Raw genomic sequence first — 23,202 nt, 5'->3', positions numbered from 1 at the left:
GCCATACATATATTTGAATGGATTTTAATAGCAGCATTTAGACATCGCAAGAGCTCAATCCAGCACAGGCGACTGCTACTTTGTTGACTAACCAGGCGGCAGCATCCGGGCAGCCAGTTACTAAATAGTTTTAACCCTTTTTAATAGACACGTCCTTACAAAAGCACACACATATGTATGGATGTATGTATGTGGGTGTGTGCACATTTTCGGCAATAAAATAAAGCCTTGACGACCTTTGCTGGATGCTTTTTATCCTTCTGTTTTTTAACATTCATTTTCTCACTTTAGAAGCGCCGCGGCGTGAGTGAACCTTATGCTGGTCATCAAATAGAACTTTTCAACATGGCACTTTCATCTCACACATGGAAAATATACATACATACAAATGTATTCGAGTATACCCATTTAAAATTATGCCCCAGACAGTTAGCTAAATTACCGTGTTCAGATCTCTGCTATACAGTGGCACTATGGGTAATTTGACCTATTTTTGTGGCAAAAATTAATTATTAAAAACAAAATTAATTATTTGAAACACATGATTTGCCTTTAAATTGCAACATTTTTGCAAAATAAACAAAGAAATCTTGACCCTTGGCGACCACTGGATCTAAAGGTGTCATTTTAGGTTTTATTGAAAAAAGTTTGAATAAAATATTTCTAAATATTTATATATAAATTATTTATATAGTGGATATTTGTGCAAAATACAGCCGAATTTAATTAATTTCAATTGAAAAACTAAAAGTTCTGAATTTCCTTATTTGTCTACTGCAAAGTTAAATGGAGTAGCCCTTGGTACCATAAAAAAATTGAAATAGCCTTTTACCTCCTGAGTTCTCTCCTCTAAATGCTAAATATTACACTACTGGCACTGTCAGTACATACAAAATTGGTGAATTAAACTCACCACTATTCATTTTACACGTTTTTGGTAGTAGAAACAGGGACATATACATCCAACATTTTTAAAGCCTTTTCAAATTTAATTTTCAAGAAAAAAATAATAGTTAAAGGTTATGTTTGAAGTATAGCACAATTGGTTTCTTTATTTAATTAATTTAGTTTTTAGATGTTATTGTTCAAAAAAGTATACATAGTATATATTTTTAACTTCACTTCTTTTTAAAACTTATTTTTAGTATTTTTTTTCTTTTCTTATTTTTTTATTTAATTTTTCGTTCTAATCATGATAAAAAAATAGGAAGGTAGAACCGCTGAGAGGAATTTTTCAAATTCCTGACGTTTGCAAGCAATTTAATTTTAAAATTTTACACACAAACTCACACCACATTCTCATTTTCAATCTCAAACAACAACAACTTTAAACAATTCCTTTTTTTACTCTCAATTTTATATGATTTTAAAATGTTGGCAAACTTAAAAAAAAAAATCATGGCCGACGAATTGAGAGAACGGTTTTACCTTACTATGTTTTTATCATGGTTCTAATTATTAATTTCATTCATTATATCTGCTTTTAGTTTTAACATTTTATTGTTTTAAACAGAAAAATTATTTTCTAAATCTCCATTAATTTTTAGAACCTTATTTCTTTTTTAATTTTTTTCTTCTAGTTTTTAGACTTTATTTATTTTTTTTAATTTTCTTTTCCCCGTTTCAATTTTTTGAATTTTATTTTTAGATTTGATTGCTTTAAAAATAATAATATATATATTTTTTTAATATTGTTTAAATTAATAAATTCTTTTTTCTTATTTAATTTAGGTAATTTGCTCTTCATTTTTAGTTTTAATTGTTAAAAAAATTACTTTTAGAAAATTTATTACTAACAGACAAACAGCATAGCGCCAAGACCTCCTCGTTAGCAGATCTTTCAATTAGCCGTCCGAAAGACAGATAAAGATAGTCTCTAGATGTCCTCCAGCCCTTATGAGCGATAAATGGAAACTCCCATATGACTTGGCAGGCAATGCCCAATTATACGTCATGGAGACTAGCCCCAGCATACGCTCTTTAAATGTTAGACGAAGAACTGTTTGCAGGTATAAATTTAGGTATGCGTGCATACATACATACATGTGTGCCTGCATACACACTGAAGTCTGTACCAAAAGTCAGATCATTTGCATTATTTGTTTTTGCAAATACCTACAATAAATAAATCATTGCCTCGATTAAAAGCTCGTTAATACAATATGTGAAAATAAACCGCGTGTAAAAAAGATCTGTGTTTATAAAGCACAAGAAAAAACACTGAATACATAAGTTTCTATATACATACATATGTACATACATTGTATGCAAATGTACAAAGAGTGACGCAGTGTGTTATGTTGTGAGAAATGTCAACGTCCCCTACTGCTCCCAACTAGACCTGTTGGCTCCACTTATGAATATAAATTTAAAAAAATCAACATCTGCAATTGACAAATTGAATTTCCGTAGCGGCAATATACATACATACATAAGTATGTATGTACATTAGGTTGCATCACCAAAAAAGTTGCATTTTGTCCACCGCAATTTTAAAATTCATTAAATTTTAATGGCCAAATTCCAGATGAAATATCAAATGGCATTTCAGTTTAATTTTGGATTGTTATTTAAATGCCATTTAATTTTAGTTGGGTTGAGGTTACCTCTATTTAAATATGCTGAACAAGTGGCAACACTGTTGTTTGTTCCTTTAAACTGTTGCTGCATTTACATATATGTTTCTTTCAATTTTGTGCTGAACCACTGTCTCATATTTAAATAGCAAATATTGGTCATTTAAATGCACTTTAAATATATGATCTGAAAATGAATTTTTGAAGTTAATCAACAATCTCAACATAAATAGCTCATCTCAAATTGGGCCTAAGGCTTCCGCCAAAATATTTCGGAAGCATATTAGGATTTACGTGAGCTAGAACGATTTGAAAATGTGTCCAACAATCTCATTTTATTATTCCGTTGATACAAATTTTTGACATTTTTATGCAGACCTTTTAAGCTTAAACTTTTCTATCGTCTGGGGTAATTTTTTTTAAATATTTTTAAGAAGCAATTTTATTTATAAAAGAACTCGATTTTTGGGGGTATTTTCAAATGGATCCAGCTCGCGTAAATCTTAGTATTTTTCTGAAATATTTTGGCGAAAGTCTTAGTATATTATACATTCTATATTTCCGTTGGAAAAATAGTAGCGGTTTTTTTTTTTTTTAATGGAGAAGTGATGCAGCCTAATGTACAAACATAGCTTGCAAGCAGCTTGTTTGACTCTTTTTTGTACGCAGTATGTGTAAGCTTGTGGGAGTGGTTAAAAAAAGAATATTAAAATAAATTAAATAAAAAGTGATAATTTTGAAAATTAAAGTATATTTCTATTTTAAAAAAGTTCAGGTAAAACCGTGAGTTTAAGAGATGACCCGACAATGCGACTGCTGTTTTCAAGAAAAGTAAAAGTATACAAATTTGCTGACTAAATGCTAACTCAAATTGCATCAATGCCACCCACTCAAGGATTTAGGAAGCTTTAAAATGTATCATTAATATCGCCGTTGCTAGCGATGCGCAAGTTGATGGCAGTCAGTTGGAGCTCAGTTGGAGTATAGCCGTACATTAGGCAATGCAGGCGCACATTGAGTGAAAGTATGTGTGTTCCATAACTTCGCTGCCAACTACAATTAATCATTTTTCTATCAGTTACAGATTTCAACTTTTTTCTCTAAGCGTATGCATTGCATTTTTACTCCACGAATCCTTTTTGGCATAGTTTTTCTTTTACATTCGGTTTTCCCTATCTTTTTGGCTGTTGAATTTATGAATTTTCCAGAGTTAACACATTTTTTGTTTTTTATAAATTTTCGTTTCTTTGCAATTTCTTTTCAAGAAAAATTGCGTGCAGTATGCATACATCAAATGCACCGAATGCACACGATAAGATAGGTATGTATGTACACACATACAGCAACATTTTCAGTTTGTGATACTCGTAGAAAATGCTGCAGCGCCAGAAGAAGCAGGACATAAAAACGAAAACAGGAAGACATTTGGCGCAATTGCTGCAAGGAAATGGAGTGAAATTAAGATCGAAAGTGAGGATTGAATGCATCGTTATAAGTACATATGTTTATAAGTAGGAAATCATAAATATTCACTACAATGTTGAGATATTTACTATGTAGAAATTATAGTGGTAATAAATTTGCCGGGAAATTATTAGTTTATCTGTAATTATTTTTCAATTAATGCAAATTTTTGTTGTGTTAAAAAAGAAGAAAATGGTTCTTGTTTAATAATAAATGAAATTAGTAAAAATAAAATTCGCTTAAAGGAAATTATTATTAATTCTTGATTTTTATTTGTTTCACTTTAGAATAATGATCATTAAAAAAACAACTCAAAAGCTATATTTCCGACGTATCATTTTCCGAGTAGAAAAAATAAATAAAAATCATAAAATAATGATTAAATGCAGATTTAAATTATTTTACTCATATTGATTGCTGTCCCTAGTAAATAATGAATGAATAAACTTGTGGTGATGATCTAACCCTCGGATGCTCGACAAGGTCAATAGGGACCTATAGCTGTGTGTCCGGCCAAACACTGATTTCGTTACTCCTACAAATAGAATGTCGATTTCGATACGATTCCGTGACATAGTTTTTTTTTTTTTCAAAATAGTCGATCTGAAGCCATTTAAGTCAACATCCAATGATATTCGCAATGTCATAGCCGGTAAAATTTTAGCTTTTAGAAGTAGCACATCTTCTTGAAAAGCTATTAATTAAAAATTTATAATTTTTTATATTAAAGAAATAAATAAATATTTATTTTGCGCTCACATTTATGTTTGGCCAGCCTTCTCTTTAAATTTTTGGGGTACGTCTTGACGTTATAACTTGCTTGCGTTCAAATTACAGATTTTTTATTCGCTCTGTTCTAAGGTGAAAAAGCATGACTTTATAAAATTCAAATTTCTGTTATCCACGGCAACAAGAACTGATTAGTTTTTCAATAAACTTATGAATATGTACTTACCCAGAAATTTAACCGTACTGGCACACCAAAACCACTGTAAATACATGTGTTGTAAAAAATTATTAATACAATTTATTTCATTTATTTTTTTTTTTTACAAAAAAGTGGCGATTACGTGCACCCCCCCAGAAAGTATTCCGTCAATTACACTTCTCGAAATGAATTCGGAGAATTTCTTTGACATTGTTTGCTGCTATACAACAACACATTTTGTTTATTCTTCATATTTTATGTACGCTCATATTCTTAAGATTACCACAATTAAGGGATGTGGCCAACCTTTTCAACTGAGGGATGACTGATCGCCGAGTATGTAAGTATTGAACATGTTATTAGTAACAACTGTTTAACGAAAAAGCACCCACGAAGTTCAAGTAATTCTTGTCGCAAAATGAAAATAACCTACATACATACATATATAATGAATTGCGCACGAATAGCGGCGCGTCACACTCAGCGGATATGTAAAGGAATACAACAAGGAAGAAAAACGTTAGCAAATAATAATGTGCAAAAGAGCCACAAACAGTGTTGCCAGGTCATTGAAGTGCGAAATCGTCAGTTTGGCTCTCAGTAGTAATTTGCATGTAAAAATCGTCAACATATAAAAATTTTAATAAACAACCAGAAAGCTCTCTTAGTTCTTTATTCATTTTATTCTAGCTTCTGCTTGCTATACGTAAAAAATAAAGAGTTTAGCTTTTTTACGAATTTTTAAAATTCGCATTACTTACAAAAAAAAAATGTTTTTTTTTGGCAATACAATCAATACATTTTCATCTTCATTTTTTTGCAACTGCAACTTAACGATGTGCATTAAAAACTGTTCGTACTTACAAGTTTTGCTAAAGAATTTATTCATAATACCCTTTGCACAATAAAATATGTACCAGTGTACACAACGTCATAACGCCAAAATTACGAATTTTATCGCCAAAAACTACACAAATAGTGATGAAACAAAGAATAAAACTACTTATCGATGACTACTATTAGTGCTGCCACATGATATAATTTCGATACGACAATTACATATGTATTAGTAGAAATGGTAAACTCTCAATAGGTGTTTACACTGCAATTTTTAGTTCTCTATGTTCAAAATTTCAAAAACTAATGCATTTATTTTTCACATTAGCATTATTGCTTTAAGTACCATTAATGCATTAAAAAATTAATCAGAAAAATCGTCATTGCAGTAAAAAATCTTCAAAATGACGACCAATTCGACAACCTGGCCACACTGGCCACAAATGGCAAGCCGCTTCAAATAACAATAAAAATTCGCAGGCAATGTACATAGTATGTATATGTACTACATATGTATATATGTACATACCAACAAACAAACACGCATTGAAATTGACCCCAAAGCTTGCGTCGCATCTCAATCCTCAGTATTTTTAATGGGAACTTCGTTTGGGTATAATTTAACATCCCCTGTAAATAACTATCTGACGCGTACGAGTAAATCTCCCCATTTTTGACCATTCTGTACGGCCATGTAAATACTACAAAGAGCCTCAAAAACACACACAAAATTTCTGAAACCATGTATGTATGTCCATATGTATTAGAGGTCTGCATGAACTCATTCAAACTTGTAGCCAAAAAGCGTACAGTAGATTTGAATATTTTACTTCACTATACAAAACACTGAGCGTTTGGAATTTTGTAAGTTATGAATATACATTTTGCTTTAAATTTTCTACCTTCAAATGGAATAATGTGAATGAATGAATGGAAATCATTCAAATCATTCAAACTCATTTCGGTAAAAGTTTTTTTCTACAAACTAGTTTGTTATACCCGAGCGCACTTGTGCACTAGGGTATATTAACTTTGTTCATAAAACGGTTGTTTCTAACAGCCAACACGAATGAAAAGAGAAGTCGATTAAGCCATGTCTGTCTTTCCGTCCGTCCGTGTACACGACAACTCGAGCAAAACTTGAGCTATTTTAACGAAATCTGGTATGCAGGTTGCTTTTTATCCAAGGTAGGTTGGTATTGAAAATGGGCGAAATCACGCTCACTTCCCATAAAACGGTATTTTGGAAAAATGCAAAAACTACGATTTATTGGATCCAAATTGTTGAAAATTAGTATGTGAAGAAGAATTTTCGTACAAAATAATACCACGATGAAAGTTTTGGAAAATGGGCGTTACCCCGCCCACTTAGGATGAAATTCTTTATCTCAGTAGCCTCTTCACCAATCCTTACCAAACTCGGCACGAGCCTTGCTTAGGGCTCAGCTAAGAAATCTGTTGAAAATCTTTGAAATCGGGCAATAACTACGCCCACTTCCCATATAACGGTAATTTACTGAAACACGAAAACTGCAATAAATCACTAACTACTGAAGCTAATTCACTTAAAATCGGTGATTGCAATTACCACCTAGCATAAAAGGAAATTATTATCCATTTTTGGACAAGGGACGTGGCGCCGCCCCCTTATGACCACAGATGTGTATCTCGGTAACCGATCTATCAATTTCTACCAAACTCGGTGCACCTTCGCACGGGAAATCGATTCGTTGAAAATTATTTAAATCGGACTAAAATTACACCCGTTTCCCGTATAATGGTAAATTTCAGAAATGCGAAAACTCCGATATTTCAATAACTGAGGACGCTAATTTATCTCGGTAACAACTATATCGATTTCTACAAAACTTGGTTCAATTATTACATTAAGTCTATGGAAGATCGTGCGATTAGATTGCGGGGAACGTTCTCTTGTGTGGTGAAAAGTATGATAAAATTACAATTTCTTCTAGGACTTTTTTTTAATAGACCTAACCGCACTACTGGCTCACTATTTCTCAAAATACATTAAACATTTCTCTGAAAATTTCATGTATCTGTGTATTGTGAGAATATAATGTATGTAACTAACAGATACGACGAACTTCGTCCCTCCCAATATTAATTTTTTGTATTGAAAAATTTTGGTCCAACATTTTCAACAACAATTCAAGTTTACGATTCCCAGTGAAGAAGTTTTTCCTCTTCACTCCCTGGCGGCAACAATGATTCGGTTCGATGTTGAATTTCGCCTTGAATCTGTATAGCATGGCATTGGTGGCAATTTTAAAATGGGTGAGTATAGTTATAGCCCACGTTTATTGTTTACAATATTCACAATATAATCGAATCTATAACATCAAAAAAAAAAAAAACAAAAAAATATCAAATGGGACTTAAAAAAATTTTTAAACCTGCACATTATAATATGCACCTAATAATTTTGAATTAAAAGTTGAAAGTCTTGATGAAATTTGTTAAATTTTCTTCAAAGTTTTAAACTATGACTTATTTGGTTTATGTTATAGTATCTACGATATTTTTTATAAAAAATTAACGAAAAAATGTATCATGTAAATCATTGTGAATATTGTGAGAAACAAATTTATGCTATTTACGTGGTGCCAGTGCATATTGGACTTCTGTGAACCAACTATACTCACCTATTTTGAAATTACCACCAACTATACTATACAGATTCAAGGCCAAATTCACCATGGAACCGATGGTAAAATAATTTAAAATATCTTTTAATATTTCCTACTTAGTAGGTACTTGTAATTTAGGTTTATGTTTACAGAAGCAATAAAAATGAAATCATCACTGAAACAATTGACCGTTTTGCGGAAGATCCTCCAAAAAATACATATTGTGTAAAAATTTGTATGCAATTAATTTAAGAATACAAATTTTATTGTAACTCCCCAATAGGTTTATAATAAACTTCATCTAAATTCAATTCCTTTTTTTGGATTCAGTTCAACTCAATGGTTACAATAATAAGAGAAAAAATTAATAAGGTTAAATTATTATAAATTTTTTAATAACTATACTTCAACATTTCTAATAAAATCTGTGGTCATAAGCATAACCGCCTAAGTCGACTTAAGAAAGAATTGAGTTATATATGATATCGTTTTCTGCAACTATTATTCCATGTCTACGTGAAACTCCCATCTCGTTACCTATTCTATTTAAAGAGTTATAAATGAAAATATTTTGGTTTCCCCATAAGGTTAACATTACAATCCAAATCTTTAAAGCGTTTTTTCTCGAATTCAGGTTTTTCGACTTAGGCGATTATTGCTTATGACCACAGAAATATCCATTACAAATAACCGCCGCCCCTTCCCCCTTAAGGGCCGTTTGCATAAGACTTTTGCTTCGCTTTGCTTCATAATTTCGCTTTGACAGATAAGTTCCATACATGTATCTTTTCTCGTGCGCTTGCATTTGCATTTAATCACAAAAATAAGGTAAATACGAATTTTTATTGCTATTGTTAATGTATATTATTATGTATATTCTTATCTATTTTACAGAGATAAAATATGGAGGAAAAAGAGAACGCAGAAGCTGTCAAAGCGTTTATTGCAGCATACCTTCTACACTTCACGCTTTGTTGTCAAAGTTCGAACTGTCAAGCAAAGCGAGGAAAGTCTTATGTAAATGGCCCTTAAATTATGCTTTGCGGGCGCCCACATTATTTTATAAAAATTGGCACAGAATGCGAAAGGAGCCTTTATTACTTTATGAAAATCTTGATAAAATTTCCTTACAAATAATTTGTTAAGAAAACACAAAATTTGGCGGTTAGTAGAGATGAGTAGAGGATATATTTTTTTTTTTCAAGGAAAAAAAAGGTGGCGATCACTTCTTTTTTTTCAAGCAAAAAAAAAAGTGGCGATCACTTGCACACTTGCACCCCTCAAGTAAGTATTGCGTCAATTACACTTCTCGAAATGAATTCGGAGAATTTCTTTGACATTTGTGTATATACTGCTACAACAACAACTTTCCACTTTTATTCATCATAATTTTATGTACGCTCATTAGATTACCACAATTAAGGGATGCGGCCAACCTTTTCAACTGAGGAGTGTCAAATCGCCGAGGATAGTAGCTTTGAACATGTTACTAGTAACGACTGTTTAACGAAAAAGCACTCGCGAAGTATAAGTAATTCTTAGCATAAATGAAAATATCCTACATACATATGTAATGGATTGCGCACGAACAGCGGCGCGTCACACTCAGCGGATATGTAAAGGAATACAAACAAGCAAAGGAAGAAAAACGTAAACAAATAATAATGTGCAAAAGAAGAGCTACATATGGCAAACCGCTTCCATTAACAATAAAAATTCGCTGGCATATGTGCATATGTATTAGGGATATTTCGAATGTCACATTTTTCACATTCGCGAATGCAAATGCGAATGCGAATTTTCGGAATGCGAATGTGCGAATGTAAATGTTAGAAATAACATTAAAAAAGCTATAATCAACTTAAGTCATAGGCGCATATTCATAGTCATATTTAGTACTCAACTAAGTCGAAACTAGTCTAAGTCACAACTAAAGCCCCTGCAAAAATCGTTGGTCCATGTGGTCTATTTGTGGTATACTGGAGTACTTACAAAAGTGTTCCTCGGTCATGCTGTAGCGAACCAACTCGTGTCGCCAGCTTATTGTTTGTTACCCGATCACTGCTCGTGTTTTAACGAAATGTGATTGAAGTTGAACATTTGAACGCACATTTGCATGTCCGGCTGTAGCTGAACGTGTAGAGATGCTCGCTGTTAGTTGGTAGCTTCCAGCATTTTCAGGTTCGAATGCCGTCAGAGGCAACATGTAATTTTTAATTTTTGCTTTTGGTTTTTATTAATTTCGAAAAAGAATCTGAGAAGTGAAAAAAAGCGTGTACAAACGAAAAAATATAACAACAATATGTTGGAGTAGTTTTGTGCTACTCTGATGTAATGCAGGGATGGAGTATATGGTCCTGCCCTAGGACATCGCAATGTTAATTGGACCATATTTTTTATTTGAATTGTGGTTAATATTGGAGTACTCCTTGGTCCTTAGGGACTACTCTTTACACGCATGCATGGAGTAGTCGCGATTTTTGCAGGGAGCTATTCATAGTCGCCTTAGTTTCGACTTTTCCGGCTAAGTACCAACTTGAAATTTAGTTTTGGCTGCAGCTGCAACTAAGTCGTAACTAGGAAGAAGTATTTTATCAAATTAAGGGAAAACAGACGAAATATGTAAAAATTAAGTTGGTAGAGGGTGATTTTGATAATATTGAATAATCTCCAATTAAAATTTACAAAGATCGATCCATTTTAATCGGAAGATGAAATTAAATGCGTATTACAATTCGAATAAAGCTACATCATAATTTTATAATTGGAATAATTTAGATAAATTTTCAAATAATAAGTCAGTTTCACGCTAGTTCTTTTAAAGTAAATTTGTGCATAACAATTAGATATCTACTATTTGTATGTTCCACAGCATGCTTTCGATAAACATCGACTTCACATCACTGCGGTTGTTCTGGCTATTTCACACAATTAACAAGAAAATGATACCTTATTCTTTTGCATAATCATGCAATGAAAATAAAAATTACATAAACGGATGATCAAACTTGATATTATTTAATAAAAATGTAATTTTTCCAAAATATCGTAAAGAAAAATCTATACATTTTCACACTCGTTTTGCTATATCGTAAACTAAGTCGAAACTACTTAGTAGAAGTCTGAAATGCGACTATGAATAGAGGTAAATTTTAAGTTGGTACTTAAATTTAAGTTGCAACTTTATTAGTTTCGACTTAGTTGCTGGACTATGAATACGCGCCTATGTTTCTGCATGAAAAATGCAATTTCGACGAAACAAAACGCGCAAAACGTGAGCAATTGTTCAGTGCATCCGGTCGGTTAAATACGAGCCTATAAAGCTGATGCCAGATAAAACGCTTGCTTCGCTTTGCATGACATATTCGCTTTGACAGATAAGATGAATTGTATGAAAATGCACAAAGCCTGCCACATAGATCTTTGCAGCTGCAGCGCGAAGCGAAAAGATGGCCAACTCTCACCTTTTGGCGCGCGTTTAATATTTATTTTGTTTCGCCGAAATTGCAGTTTCCATGCAGGAACATAACCAGTGTTGCCGCCGCTCAAAGAACTTTCTAACCAAGATTAGACGAAAAAGTTACCAAATGTAAGGAAAAATAACCAATTTTTTTATTAGATCAACAATTCAGGTCATCACAAATTTTTTTATATAGTACGTATAGACAAATTTTACAAACCAAAGAAAATCAATTTTTATTTGCATTTTTGAAAAGTAAATCCTTTTAAGGCTGAAAATAAATGAATTGCATTCATATATAAGTACATATATATATATATAAATACATATTTTAGAAAATCAGGCTTCCCGTATTAGGTGCATATGTGTGTTAATATCTTCGTAAACATTACCAGACTCTAAATGACGTTTTTAAATAAGTACATTTGGACACAGTTTCCAACTTCTTTGTAAAAATCAATGAAATACCTAATCAGCGTGAACAACCACATTGTATATAATTTAAGATTAAGATGAAACAATTAAAAATTGGACTTATTGAAGTACATCGTCGCTAAGCGCGAAATACCTCGTATACGCCAAACGTAGTACCGCGTATACGATGGTAAATAAATTTTACAAAAGCGCAAAAAACCGATTTTTTCTAAACTGTGGAATGGTATTTCCACTGAACCAACTTGCTATAAGATTATTATTATTAATGTTAACTTAAATTAATAAAGTAAGCAGTAATGTAAAAATAATTACCAAATACCTTTTTTATTGTACATACATGACGTGGTTGTTGTTGTTGTTGTAGCGTCTACTAAGCCCCGTTCGGCGCGGTTCATCCATCAGCGTTGTCGTCAATTTCAGCTAGCGGGAGGCCCAGGAAGTGTGCTACTTTCACAGGGGCTGTCCATAGGGACAGGGGCGTTAGCTGAGTGGGGTTCTCAGGGCTGGTGAAGAGGTGCCGGGAGTCATGTGGCGACTCTCCACATGCCGGGCATTGGTTGGGCACGTCTGCACGTTGATTCTGCTTAAGTAGCTGTTGAGCCTGCTGCAATAGCCAGAGCGAAGTTGGGCTATTGTAGTGCGGGTCTCCCGAGGCCGACAAAGTTCTGTCCCGTCCACGTCCGGCGGTTGTGTGCCTAGAACGGCATTCACAGGGCGGGAGTCTACATAATTTGAGACTGATTCCCTGTGAATGCCGTTCAGGGCATTCCGCATATACGAGGTATTTATATATGTACTATCTAAGTATGTATTCATTTGAAGTATGCATATTATGTATTCTGTATATTATAAAACAAATACATACATATGTAAGTAATATTAATACAATGATTCCAAATATTCTCACTTGGTTTCACTGCTGGGGCTGCCATCGTGCTGCTACTCTCCTCAACCTCGAAAAGTGTAGCTAGCCTATGTCTTATAACGAACCTAATTTCAAAGTTTTTTGGAAATACATATTATGCAAAATAAAACCAAAATTGTGTATTTTTTGCTCACTTATCCATAGAATTGAGCCCGTATAAATTAACTTGAATTCTAATAATTTTACGCGGCTTTTTAATGACTCTCGTATTATTCAAATGTCATTTCGGGTACATACTAGTTGCGTTCCCCAACTGGGTTAAAACCTGTAAAACTGTCAAAAGGTTAAAGAAGCCAGAGTCCCGAGAACTGGAACGCTTTCTGGTAAATTCCTGTAAATTCTTGCAACTTCTTGCGAGTTAGGGAACGCAACTACTATGTACATAGGTGTGTGCAACGAACATAGAAATGGTGTAACTGTGGGGCCGTTTCAAAAACTTGGCGATTAATTCACCGCGATTTATTAAAGACACGAACCGATAATAGTTGCACCCTCGAACTTTTACTTGTTCTTTTGCATATGTAAACACATGATTATTATCGGAATAAGTCTTTTCTTGGGGTTCATTGTGACAAACGTTTGCGTCTGGCGCTTTGCTGGCAAAGTTATAAATGTCACCAAAGCCATAAAGTTTTATCTGGAACCAGCTTAAGAAATCGCCTAATAGGAGAGAAGGCGGCAAAATTACTTTTTTTTTTTTTTGAAATATGACAAGCCCCTTTTGAACTTTGACTACTACATTAAAACATGATTAAGCCACTCGTTCAATGTTCTAACAATTTACAAAATTTTTAAGTAATAAAAACGATGACTTAAGTTGATTATAGCTTTTTTAATGTTATTTCTAATATTTACATTCGCACATTCGCATTCGCATTCCGAAAATTCGCATTCGCATTTGCATTGGCGAATGTGAAAAATGTGACATTAGAAATATCCCTAATACATATGCACATATGCCTGCGATTTTTTGTTGTTAATGGAAGCGGTTTGCCATATGTAGCTCTTTTTTTTGCACATTATTATTTGTTTACGTTTTTCTTCCTTTGCTTGTTTGTATTCCTTTACATATCCGCTGAGTGTGACGCGCCGCTGTTCCTGCGCAATCCATTACATATGTATGTAGGATATTTTCATTTATGCTAAGAATTACTTATACTTCGCGAGTGCTTTTTCGTTAAACATTCGTTACTAATAACATGTTCAAAGCTACTAACCTCGGCGATTTGACACTTCTCAGTTGAAAAGGTTGGCCGCATCCCTTAATTGTGGTAATCTAATGAGCGTAGATAAAATTATGATGAATAAAGCGGAATGTTGTTGTTGTAGCAGTATACACAAATGTCAAAGAAATTCTCCGAATTCATTCCGAGAAGTGTAATTGACGGAAAATTTACTTGGAGGGTGCAAGTGATCGCCACTTTTTTATGCTTGAAAAAAAAGAGGTGAGCGCCACTTTTTTTTGCTTGAAAAAAAAAATAAATATCCTCTACTCATCTCTACTAACCGCCAAATTTTGTGTTTTCTTAATAAATTATTTGTAAAGAAATGCATCAAGATTTTCATCAAGTAATAAAGGCTCCTTTCGCATTCTGTGTCAATTTTTATAAAATAATGTGGGTTATGTACATGGGCGCCCGCAAAGCATAATTTAAGGGCCGTTTACATAAGACTTTCCTACAATAAACGCTTTGAAGCAAAGCGAAGCAAAAGTCTTATGTAAACAGCCCTTTAGGGGGAAAGGGGCTGAGATTATTTGTAATGGATATTTTATTAAAGATGTTGAAGTATAGTTATTAAACAATTTATAATAATTTAACCTTATTAACGTTTTCTCTTATTATTGTAACCATTGAATTGTACTGAATCCAAAAAAAGGAATTGAATTTAGATTAAGTTTATTATAAACCGATTGAGGAGTTACAATAAAATTTGCATTCTTAATTTAATTGCATACAAATTTTAAAACAATATGCAGTCTTCGTAGATCTTCCGCAAATCGCTCAATTGTTTCAGTGATGATTTATTTTTTTTTTGTTTCTCTAAACATAAACATAAATTACAAGTACCAACTAAGTAGGAAGTATTAAAAGCTATTTTAATTATTTTACTATCGGTTCGATGGTGCATCTGTCCTTGAATTTGTATAGTATAGTTGGTGGTAATTTCAAAACGGGTGAGTCAAGTTGGTCCACAGAAATCCAACATACACTGGCGGCCACGTAAATAGCATACATTGTAAAATGATGAGAATCATTCGCAGCCGCCGCAATTCGGCGCGGCGGCGGCGGCGTTCGGCGTTTAAGGAATTTTGCACGAAATTTTCATGATGTCTGCACATTGAAATACATCGTATGAAAGAACTACTACTCTAACGCTATTTTACAATGTAAAATTTTCATTTTTAAAGGAGTTTTTTTCTTACGTATTTTTCCAAAAAAAGTGTAACTCAGAAAAAACATAGAAACACGTATTTCGATCGAAAGCGATTATTACAGTTAAATTTCCTTTGTAATCTTGCGATTTTTTTCGCAGTAGTCAGTAGAGCCCTTCAAAGTGTGCCACTACATACAAAAAAGTAAGGAATGTAGAGTGGAAGGCCCCTTGACTCTCAGGAAGGGCCGTTATCTACTGGATATGGCTGTCTCTTAAAAAGGTGACATAAATAAGCCATCAAGATCAGTGTTGCCGTTTTAGCCCTTTGGTGGCTAGACTTAGCTACCACATACTTTTTTTGGCCACATAAATTTAAAATTGCTCTAAGCCCTTTTTTAGCCCTTTGGAGAATTTATTCATTGGCATGAAAAAGTTGTACATGTTAAGCATACATGATCTCATTTTTTTCATTTATGTAAGAGATGGATTTGTAAACTTTAGAAGGACTGATATACATATATACATACATATATGTATTGTATGTTTCTTTATGTTTTAATATATGCTTAATTTGTTAAATGGCCCATCAAGTCGATTGACCGTGTCTGTTCTTGTGGTGTGATTGTACCAGCTGCTGGTGTGACTTCAAAAAACTATTTGAAAATTTTATGACTGTACCAGCATGCTGGTGTCGTGAGTGGTGAAATTAGCAAATTTTTCTAAGTAAAAAGTATTTTGGCGGGAATTTCTTGCACTAAAGAAGTCAAAGCCCTGTTTTAGAAGATTAAGTTCACGATATTGCAGTTGTGAATTAAAAAAAAAAAACAATGTTTAACAAAATGGTAGAAAAATTATGAAATTTCGTCTCGAATCATTTCGATCTTCTCTGGACCTCATTTGTATAGAAATAAATATTGTACTGGCATGCTGGTAAGTTATATGCTTCGAGCCTGATGGTACAATCAAATGATGATGGTGTCGTATATTTTTCCTTTTACACAAAAAGGTTTTTGGTTGGATAAAAAATATTAACTTTTTTTCTATAGTTGATTGTTTTTCTATACCATTATTTACTTATTGAAAATGTTTACGTGTATACTTATATGTAAGTAAACAATTTTAGCTATCATTTTTGCTACAACGACTTTTTTTTAGCTCTTTTTAGCCTTTTTTTAAAGATTTGCGGCAACACTGATCAAGATTGCCCGATTTGATATTGCAAACCATTCTCATGTGGGGTTTTCTGAAGTTCGGATAAGTTCATGAAATTAAAATTTCTTTAGGTATTCTTCAATAAACCTATTGGTTCTGGCTCACCATTCCGTAAAATACAAAATGATTTATGTGATAATTTCAATTATTGTGAAAATATAATGCAAAAATATTTTTTCCAGCAAAAAAGTGGCGATCACGGTTGTGAACAAAGCTGCGCGACCCCTCCAGCAAATTTATCAATCACACTCTGGAAACCAGAGGATTTCTTGACAATTTATTGGTTTTGTGTTTTTCAGTTTTGAAATTGGTTTTTGTTGTTTATTCATCTTATGCTTCAATTATTCATAGTAACTACTATGATATTGCCACAACTAAGGGATGTGGCCAACCTTTTCAAGCTGAGAAGTAACAGATCGCCGAATACTAGAGTATTAAAAATCGTATTTGTACTGACGGTTTAACGAAAAAGCAGCCGCGAATCAAAAGCAATTCTTGTCATCAACGAAAAATGCCTACATATATACATGCATACGTATGTATGTATATGAACGTTTATTGAATTGCGCACAAATAGCGGCGCGTCTTGCTCTGTGGGTATGTATGTATGTAGAGGAAGTAAGAAAGAAAAACATAAAAAACAAAAGAGCCCCAAATAACAAACGCTTCGAATGACAATACACTCCGTAAGCAATACATATATGTATGTTCGTACACACATACCCTGCAGGAAATGTATCTAACTATAACTTGTACATAATTGATTCTAATTATTAATTTAGGTATTTACATATTTTACTTAGCATTAATACTTGATTATTGAATTTCTGCTGTAGGTGGTCACATATTCGAATTTCATCAGGCATAACTTGAAAAAGTGAAGTGCCGAAAAAAGTTTATTCAAAGTAAAATTTGTATGAGGATATTTATTTAGAAATTGGTTTAAGGAAAACAAACTCCCGATTACGTCTGCATGACTTCGTTCGATTTTTGTAGCTAATACGGTGTTCGCACGAGGCGATTTTACAGGCAACTTTTTGTTGAAAGCAAAAATCACCTAACGTGAATAGCCGTTCAACTAATCGCTTTCAATGGAACTGGGGTGCAGCCAACTTTTGATTCAACTAATCGCCTCTAAAATTGCTTGGAAAATCGTCTCATGTGAACACCGTGTCACTAAAAGTTATATATTTTATCACAATCCCGCAAAGAAGCTACACTACAATCAATTGATAATTTTTTCTGCAGGGTACTTACATACATATCTGTGTATACAAATATGTAAATACATTCATACATACATTGTAATTGCCCCCACGAGCTTGTGTTCCATCTGAATCGTCATTATTTTAAATGTGAGCATCATTTGGGCTTACTTAATTAACATTTCGTGTGAATACATATCTGTCGCGGACGAGTAAAAAATTACTAAAACTACATACCGTCGCCTGGGTAAAAGATTGTCGTATGTTACTTTTGGCAGGTTTTGGGAAATCGATGTTGAAAGATTCCGCCACAATTTCTCAAAAGCTGTACAGTCGTTTTTTACTAAAATTTAATGTTTGATTGTACATACTATTTAAAGTATAAAACCACATTTTCTTGAATTTTCAGTAACTAATAAAGCTTTAGCATCCAATTTTTTTTTACAAAATCATTTTGTCGTATGTTACATTTTCACGTTAAACGCTAGCCAGCTGTATGACATTATACAAATCACACACACAGCAAGTAGGTACCTTAGCAGAAAGGCTGAAATTGTTAAAATTTAGTTTGTTCCAGTACTTTTCGGACTAAAAACCTGTGGAAATGTCAAACTACAATTTTACTCTCTCTAGTGAGAGTAACAGGAGAACAGATGCAGAAGTGTACGGGAACGCAAAAAGCACTTTTTCCAGCAAAAACGTCATTTGGTTTGTTTACTTGTCATTAGTATACAAGACTGGTTTGGCTGAAATATCACTAAATAACTATTAAAATCTATATAATTAATAATAATTGCGTATATATTCGAATATTTCATTATTTACTTCCATTTTTTAACAAATGTAAGGTTATTCGCTTTCACCGCGTTCTGTTTTTGTACACAAATGCAACTCTACCTATCGTTTGAAACTTTTCATGAATTTGCCAGAAGAAAAACTCAGGACTAAATCTTGAAACTTCATTCTGGGAACAGTTGCTCAGTTACTCTCACGAGAGTGTTCCCAGATACAGAATTTTTTGGCGTACGGGTACGACTTTGGACTAAATCCTGCAAAACATGCAAATCATAGACGTGCTGGAACGCTCTAATTATTTCTTGCTCGTGCTCAAAAAATTGCTTCTAATACACCTGATATACATATATGTAAATTAATGAATACAAACCAACAAAGGTAACTTTTTTCTCCATGGTGAGATGGGGTGCAAAAATTTGCTATATTCACTGTAAGTATTCTGTTGTTAATGGGTGGAAGTATTGCAAGCTTTCATGTTCCTAGCTGCATAAATCGAGGAGTTATAACGAAAACTCTCATAACTGAACAATGAGTTGAATAGGTGATATATGTTATAGTGACCCGATTTTTGTTATTTTCACTGTAAATATTCTGTTAATAATGAGTGAAAACGGTGAGAATTTTCATGTTCCTATCTGTATAAATGGAGAAGTTATGGCAAAAAATCTCATATCTGAACAATCAGTTATATGGAGGCTATAGGTTATAGCGGCCCGATCCTCACCATTTTCACTAAAAGTATTATTTTCATAATTACTGACAACAGTGCAAAATTTCATGGTAGTAGCTACTTAAATGGAGGAGTTATAACGAAAAATCTTATATCTGAACAATCGGTAACCATGTTTGAGGCAAAAAAAAATCTTTTTTTCCGGTAGGTGGACCAGGGACCGATCTATTCGAAAAAATCTTACTTAAATCGTTCACAGAAAATATTTAAATCGTTCACAGAAAAAATTGTCAAATATATATTCTTTGAAATAAAATGTTGGTTTGACGTTTCGTGTTTCCATATAGATAGTAGAGAATTACCGGAATTAAAATTTTGGAATAAAATTAAACACAGGGTATCCCTGCGGGGTTTCATAAAAACAATTTTTTTAAACAAAATTTCCAAAGATGCCAAATTTTAATGGAATGAATAAAAAATATATGTAAAAATAGGTTATTTTTTATTATTTTATTAAATAGTACGGGCTTTTAGCTTTCAAAAGAAGAAATACAAACCTGCTAATTTTTTGCACTTTCTGAAGTAATGCGTTTTTCGCTAATGCATAAAATAATTTTTTCATTTTTCCATTTTTCATTTTTGTCAGTGCCTTGAGATCTGCACGATTTGTTCCATTTTCAAAAATGAAGTGCCGGATTAAAAAGCTTAAATTTTTAAAGATTAAAATTTGTTTATAAGTTAAATGAATTATTAAGAGATGGGTATTAATCGAAATGTGTATTAGCTACATGTAGAGAGTTGCCACCTGTTTAGAAAATCAAATTCCACTTGAATTAAAGGAATAAGGTAATTGAAATAGATAGGTATCACCATAAGAGAGTCAGACGAAAGAGGTTACGAATAGGGTTGCCACCTGTTGGTAAAGTCGAATTCAGTTACACTAAAATAATAATTACGTCAATCAATACGCCATCCTATTTGTTGTTTTATTACAAATACATACATACATTGTCAATCAGTGATTTGTTCTGATTACATTAATTTTAAATTACTGGACTCTTAAATTAACTCAGGAATGTTTTTACTCTCCACTTATTTCTTGCTAAATATGTCAAATTTATTCATTTGCCTGGTACTCATATTGACATACATATTTCAGTTACCTTATTCCCTCAATTAAAGTGAATTTCATTTTTTAAACATGTGGCAACCCTTCTACGTGTCATTTAGAGGTAAAGTATTTTCAAAACTAGTTCAATTGATACCCATATTGTAATATCTAATTAATTTAACTTATTAAATAATTTTAATAAAATTTGTAACAGGTGGCAACCCTGTTCAAAAATTAAATTTTTTTTTGCACATCTACAGGCCAAGTTCGACCAACCTTATACAGATTTTTCTTTTTTTGTATTTTTTTTATACAAAGAAAAAATCACCTGAAAAAGACTTGCGTGCCAAATGAACTTTTCTCTCAAAGTTTAAACTGCTGGCAAATGGAAATAAAGATTAAAATTAAAAGCTAATTAATGCAACTAAAGTAAAATCTGTGGAAAATTAATAATAAAATACTTTTTTCGCAAAATCTATAAAGGCCCCTTTTAATTCTCGAAAAAAAACCGGGGTAACAGTTATTCGTCGCCACGCAGTAAATAGCTTTGAGCAACCACCATATCAAGAGGCGAATTCGTCACTAGGCAAGTTTTTTTTTGCGACAATCAGCAACATTGGCTACAGCCAAAATATAATAATACAATATAATATATCTATACTAATATTTATTTTTAAAGCGTTTCTTTAGTGTTCGCAAAGCTCTAGAACGGCTAAATCGATTTTTTTGAAACTTCAGACACCTGCCGCACGTGCCCCAAGGATGGTTTTAGGCTAAAAAAAATTCCGTATGTAAAGGGGGCGTGGCACCTCCAATACAAACCGAATTTTTTTCATACTGCATATCTCTGGAAGTGTTCATGTTACAGTACTGGAACTTCGTATGAAGATATGATGTATATGAAGTCAGGCCCATACTCATGGAGAAAATTGGGGCTATTTGAAAAGGGGGCATGAGGCCTACAAACGTACCGACTTTTAGCTATCTTTGAATGTATTTATATTTCCTCTGTAGGTGTGTTTGTGAGTGAAATCCACCTAAATTATTGTACAGATTTTAACGAAATCTTTTGTGTGTGTTTGAGTGGGTATTTGGATGGTTTTGTTTCACAATTTAATCCGCCAGTTGGCGTTGTAGTTGAGTTATTACTAAAAATCTTATTCATTATCCGATTCGATCTGGGTTCAAGCTTTTAAGTTATTTCGTCTGAAATAAGTATATCGTCGTTTAAAGTACAAAACCGCGTATCGTCGTTCTGCAAAACCGCGTAACTGACATTTGCTGCCAAAAATTAGATTTGCTCACACAAGCTCTTGGCTCAATCCTTACCCATTCGTCCTGAAAAATACTAGCCAGAAATGCGATTGCTTTATAAAAAAGAGAACCATTTTGAAATATGAGTGTTTTTACGCTCTAGAAAATAATTTCTACAACTTCACATACGCGGGTTTGCATTTTGCTGATACGCGGTTTTGTACTTTAAACGACGATATGTATATTGCATTTCTGTAGAACAATGATTCGCACCCATTTTGAAATTGCCACCAAATATACTGTAAAGCCTCTAGGATATTCACTACACGGTCAAAAATTTGGGTTTAATTTTTACACCGCGCTGGGACTACTGCCTTTTTTAAACTTTTATAGTCTACTTTTTAAATAGTTTTACGCAATTTTTAATATATTCTGGTTTAAATTTTAGCCCAAAAAGTTCGTGGTTTAAAAATCAAACCAAAATGTTTTAATTCTAGTTTCTAGGTTTCATATATAGAAAATTTGGTTTAAAATCTAAACCGAAATAGAATATGTTTGCACAGCGAATTGTGGTGTTGATTCAAACTCAACATATGAAAGCACATTTACATGCGTGGCTGTAGCTGCGTGTGCAAAGATGCTTGATACAATTGGTTGCTACCAAGGCTGTCCGGGTTCAATCCCAACCAGACGGAGCATGAAATTTAAGATTGTCTTTTTTTTATTCTTAATTATGAAAATGTTTGGGTTTAACATTTAAACCGAATTGTTTAAATTCTAAACCTAACATATGTGCTCTCTTTTTTTTAAACTTGGAAGGTTTGTATTTGAAACTGAATTTAGTTTGGTCATATATGTAGTCCAAAAAGTTTAAAATTAAAACCGAAATTTTTAACCGTGTATAGAACCGGGTCATTGTTGCTGCCAGGAAGTGAAGAGGAAAAAATTCTTCAAATTTATTTCCTTTTGCGAATAACCGTGCTATGAAATGCTGCACAGTTGGAGAACTTCAAGAACTTCTTCACGGATAAAACACTTTCCTTAGGTTATTTAAAGCGGCAAATGACCACCAAACCATAATCTTAGCAGATGAATGTGCCAATGAAAATTGTAAACGTGAATTGTTAGTGAAAATGTTGGACCAAAAAGTTTCAACAAAAATATACACGCAAACATTTTCAATAAGTAATGGTATAGAAAATCAATGAGCTCCTGAAAAAAGCTAATATTTTATCCAACCAAAAACCAGTTTGTGTAAAAGGGAAAATATACGACCCCATTAAATGATTTTACCATCAGGCTCGTA

The sequence above is a fragment of the Rhagoletis pomonella genome, unplaced genomic scaffold (assembly GCF_013731165.1).
Source record: "Rhagoletis pomonella isolate Grant_MI unplaced genomic scaffold, Rhpom_1.0 Rhpom_scaffold_00002, whole genome shotgun sequence".
Lineage (NCBI taxonomy): Eukaryota > Metazoa > Arthropoda > Insecta > Diptera > Tephritidae > Rhagoletis > Rhagoletis pomonella.
This window is presented reverse-complemented; position numbering follows the sequence as displayed.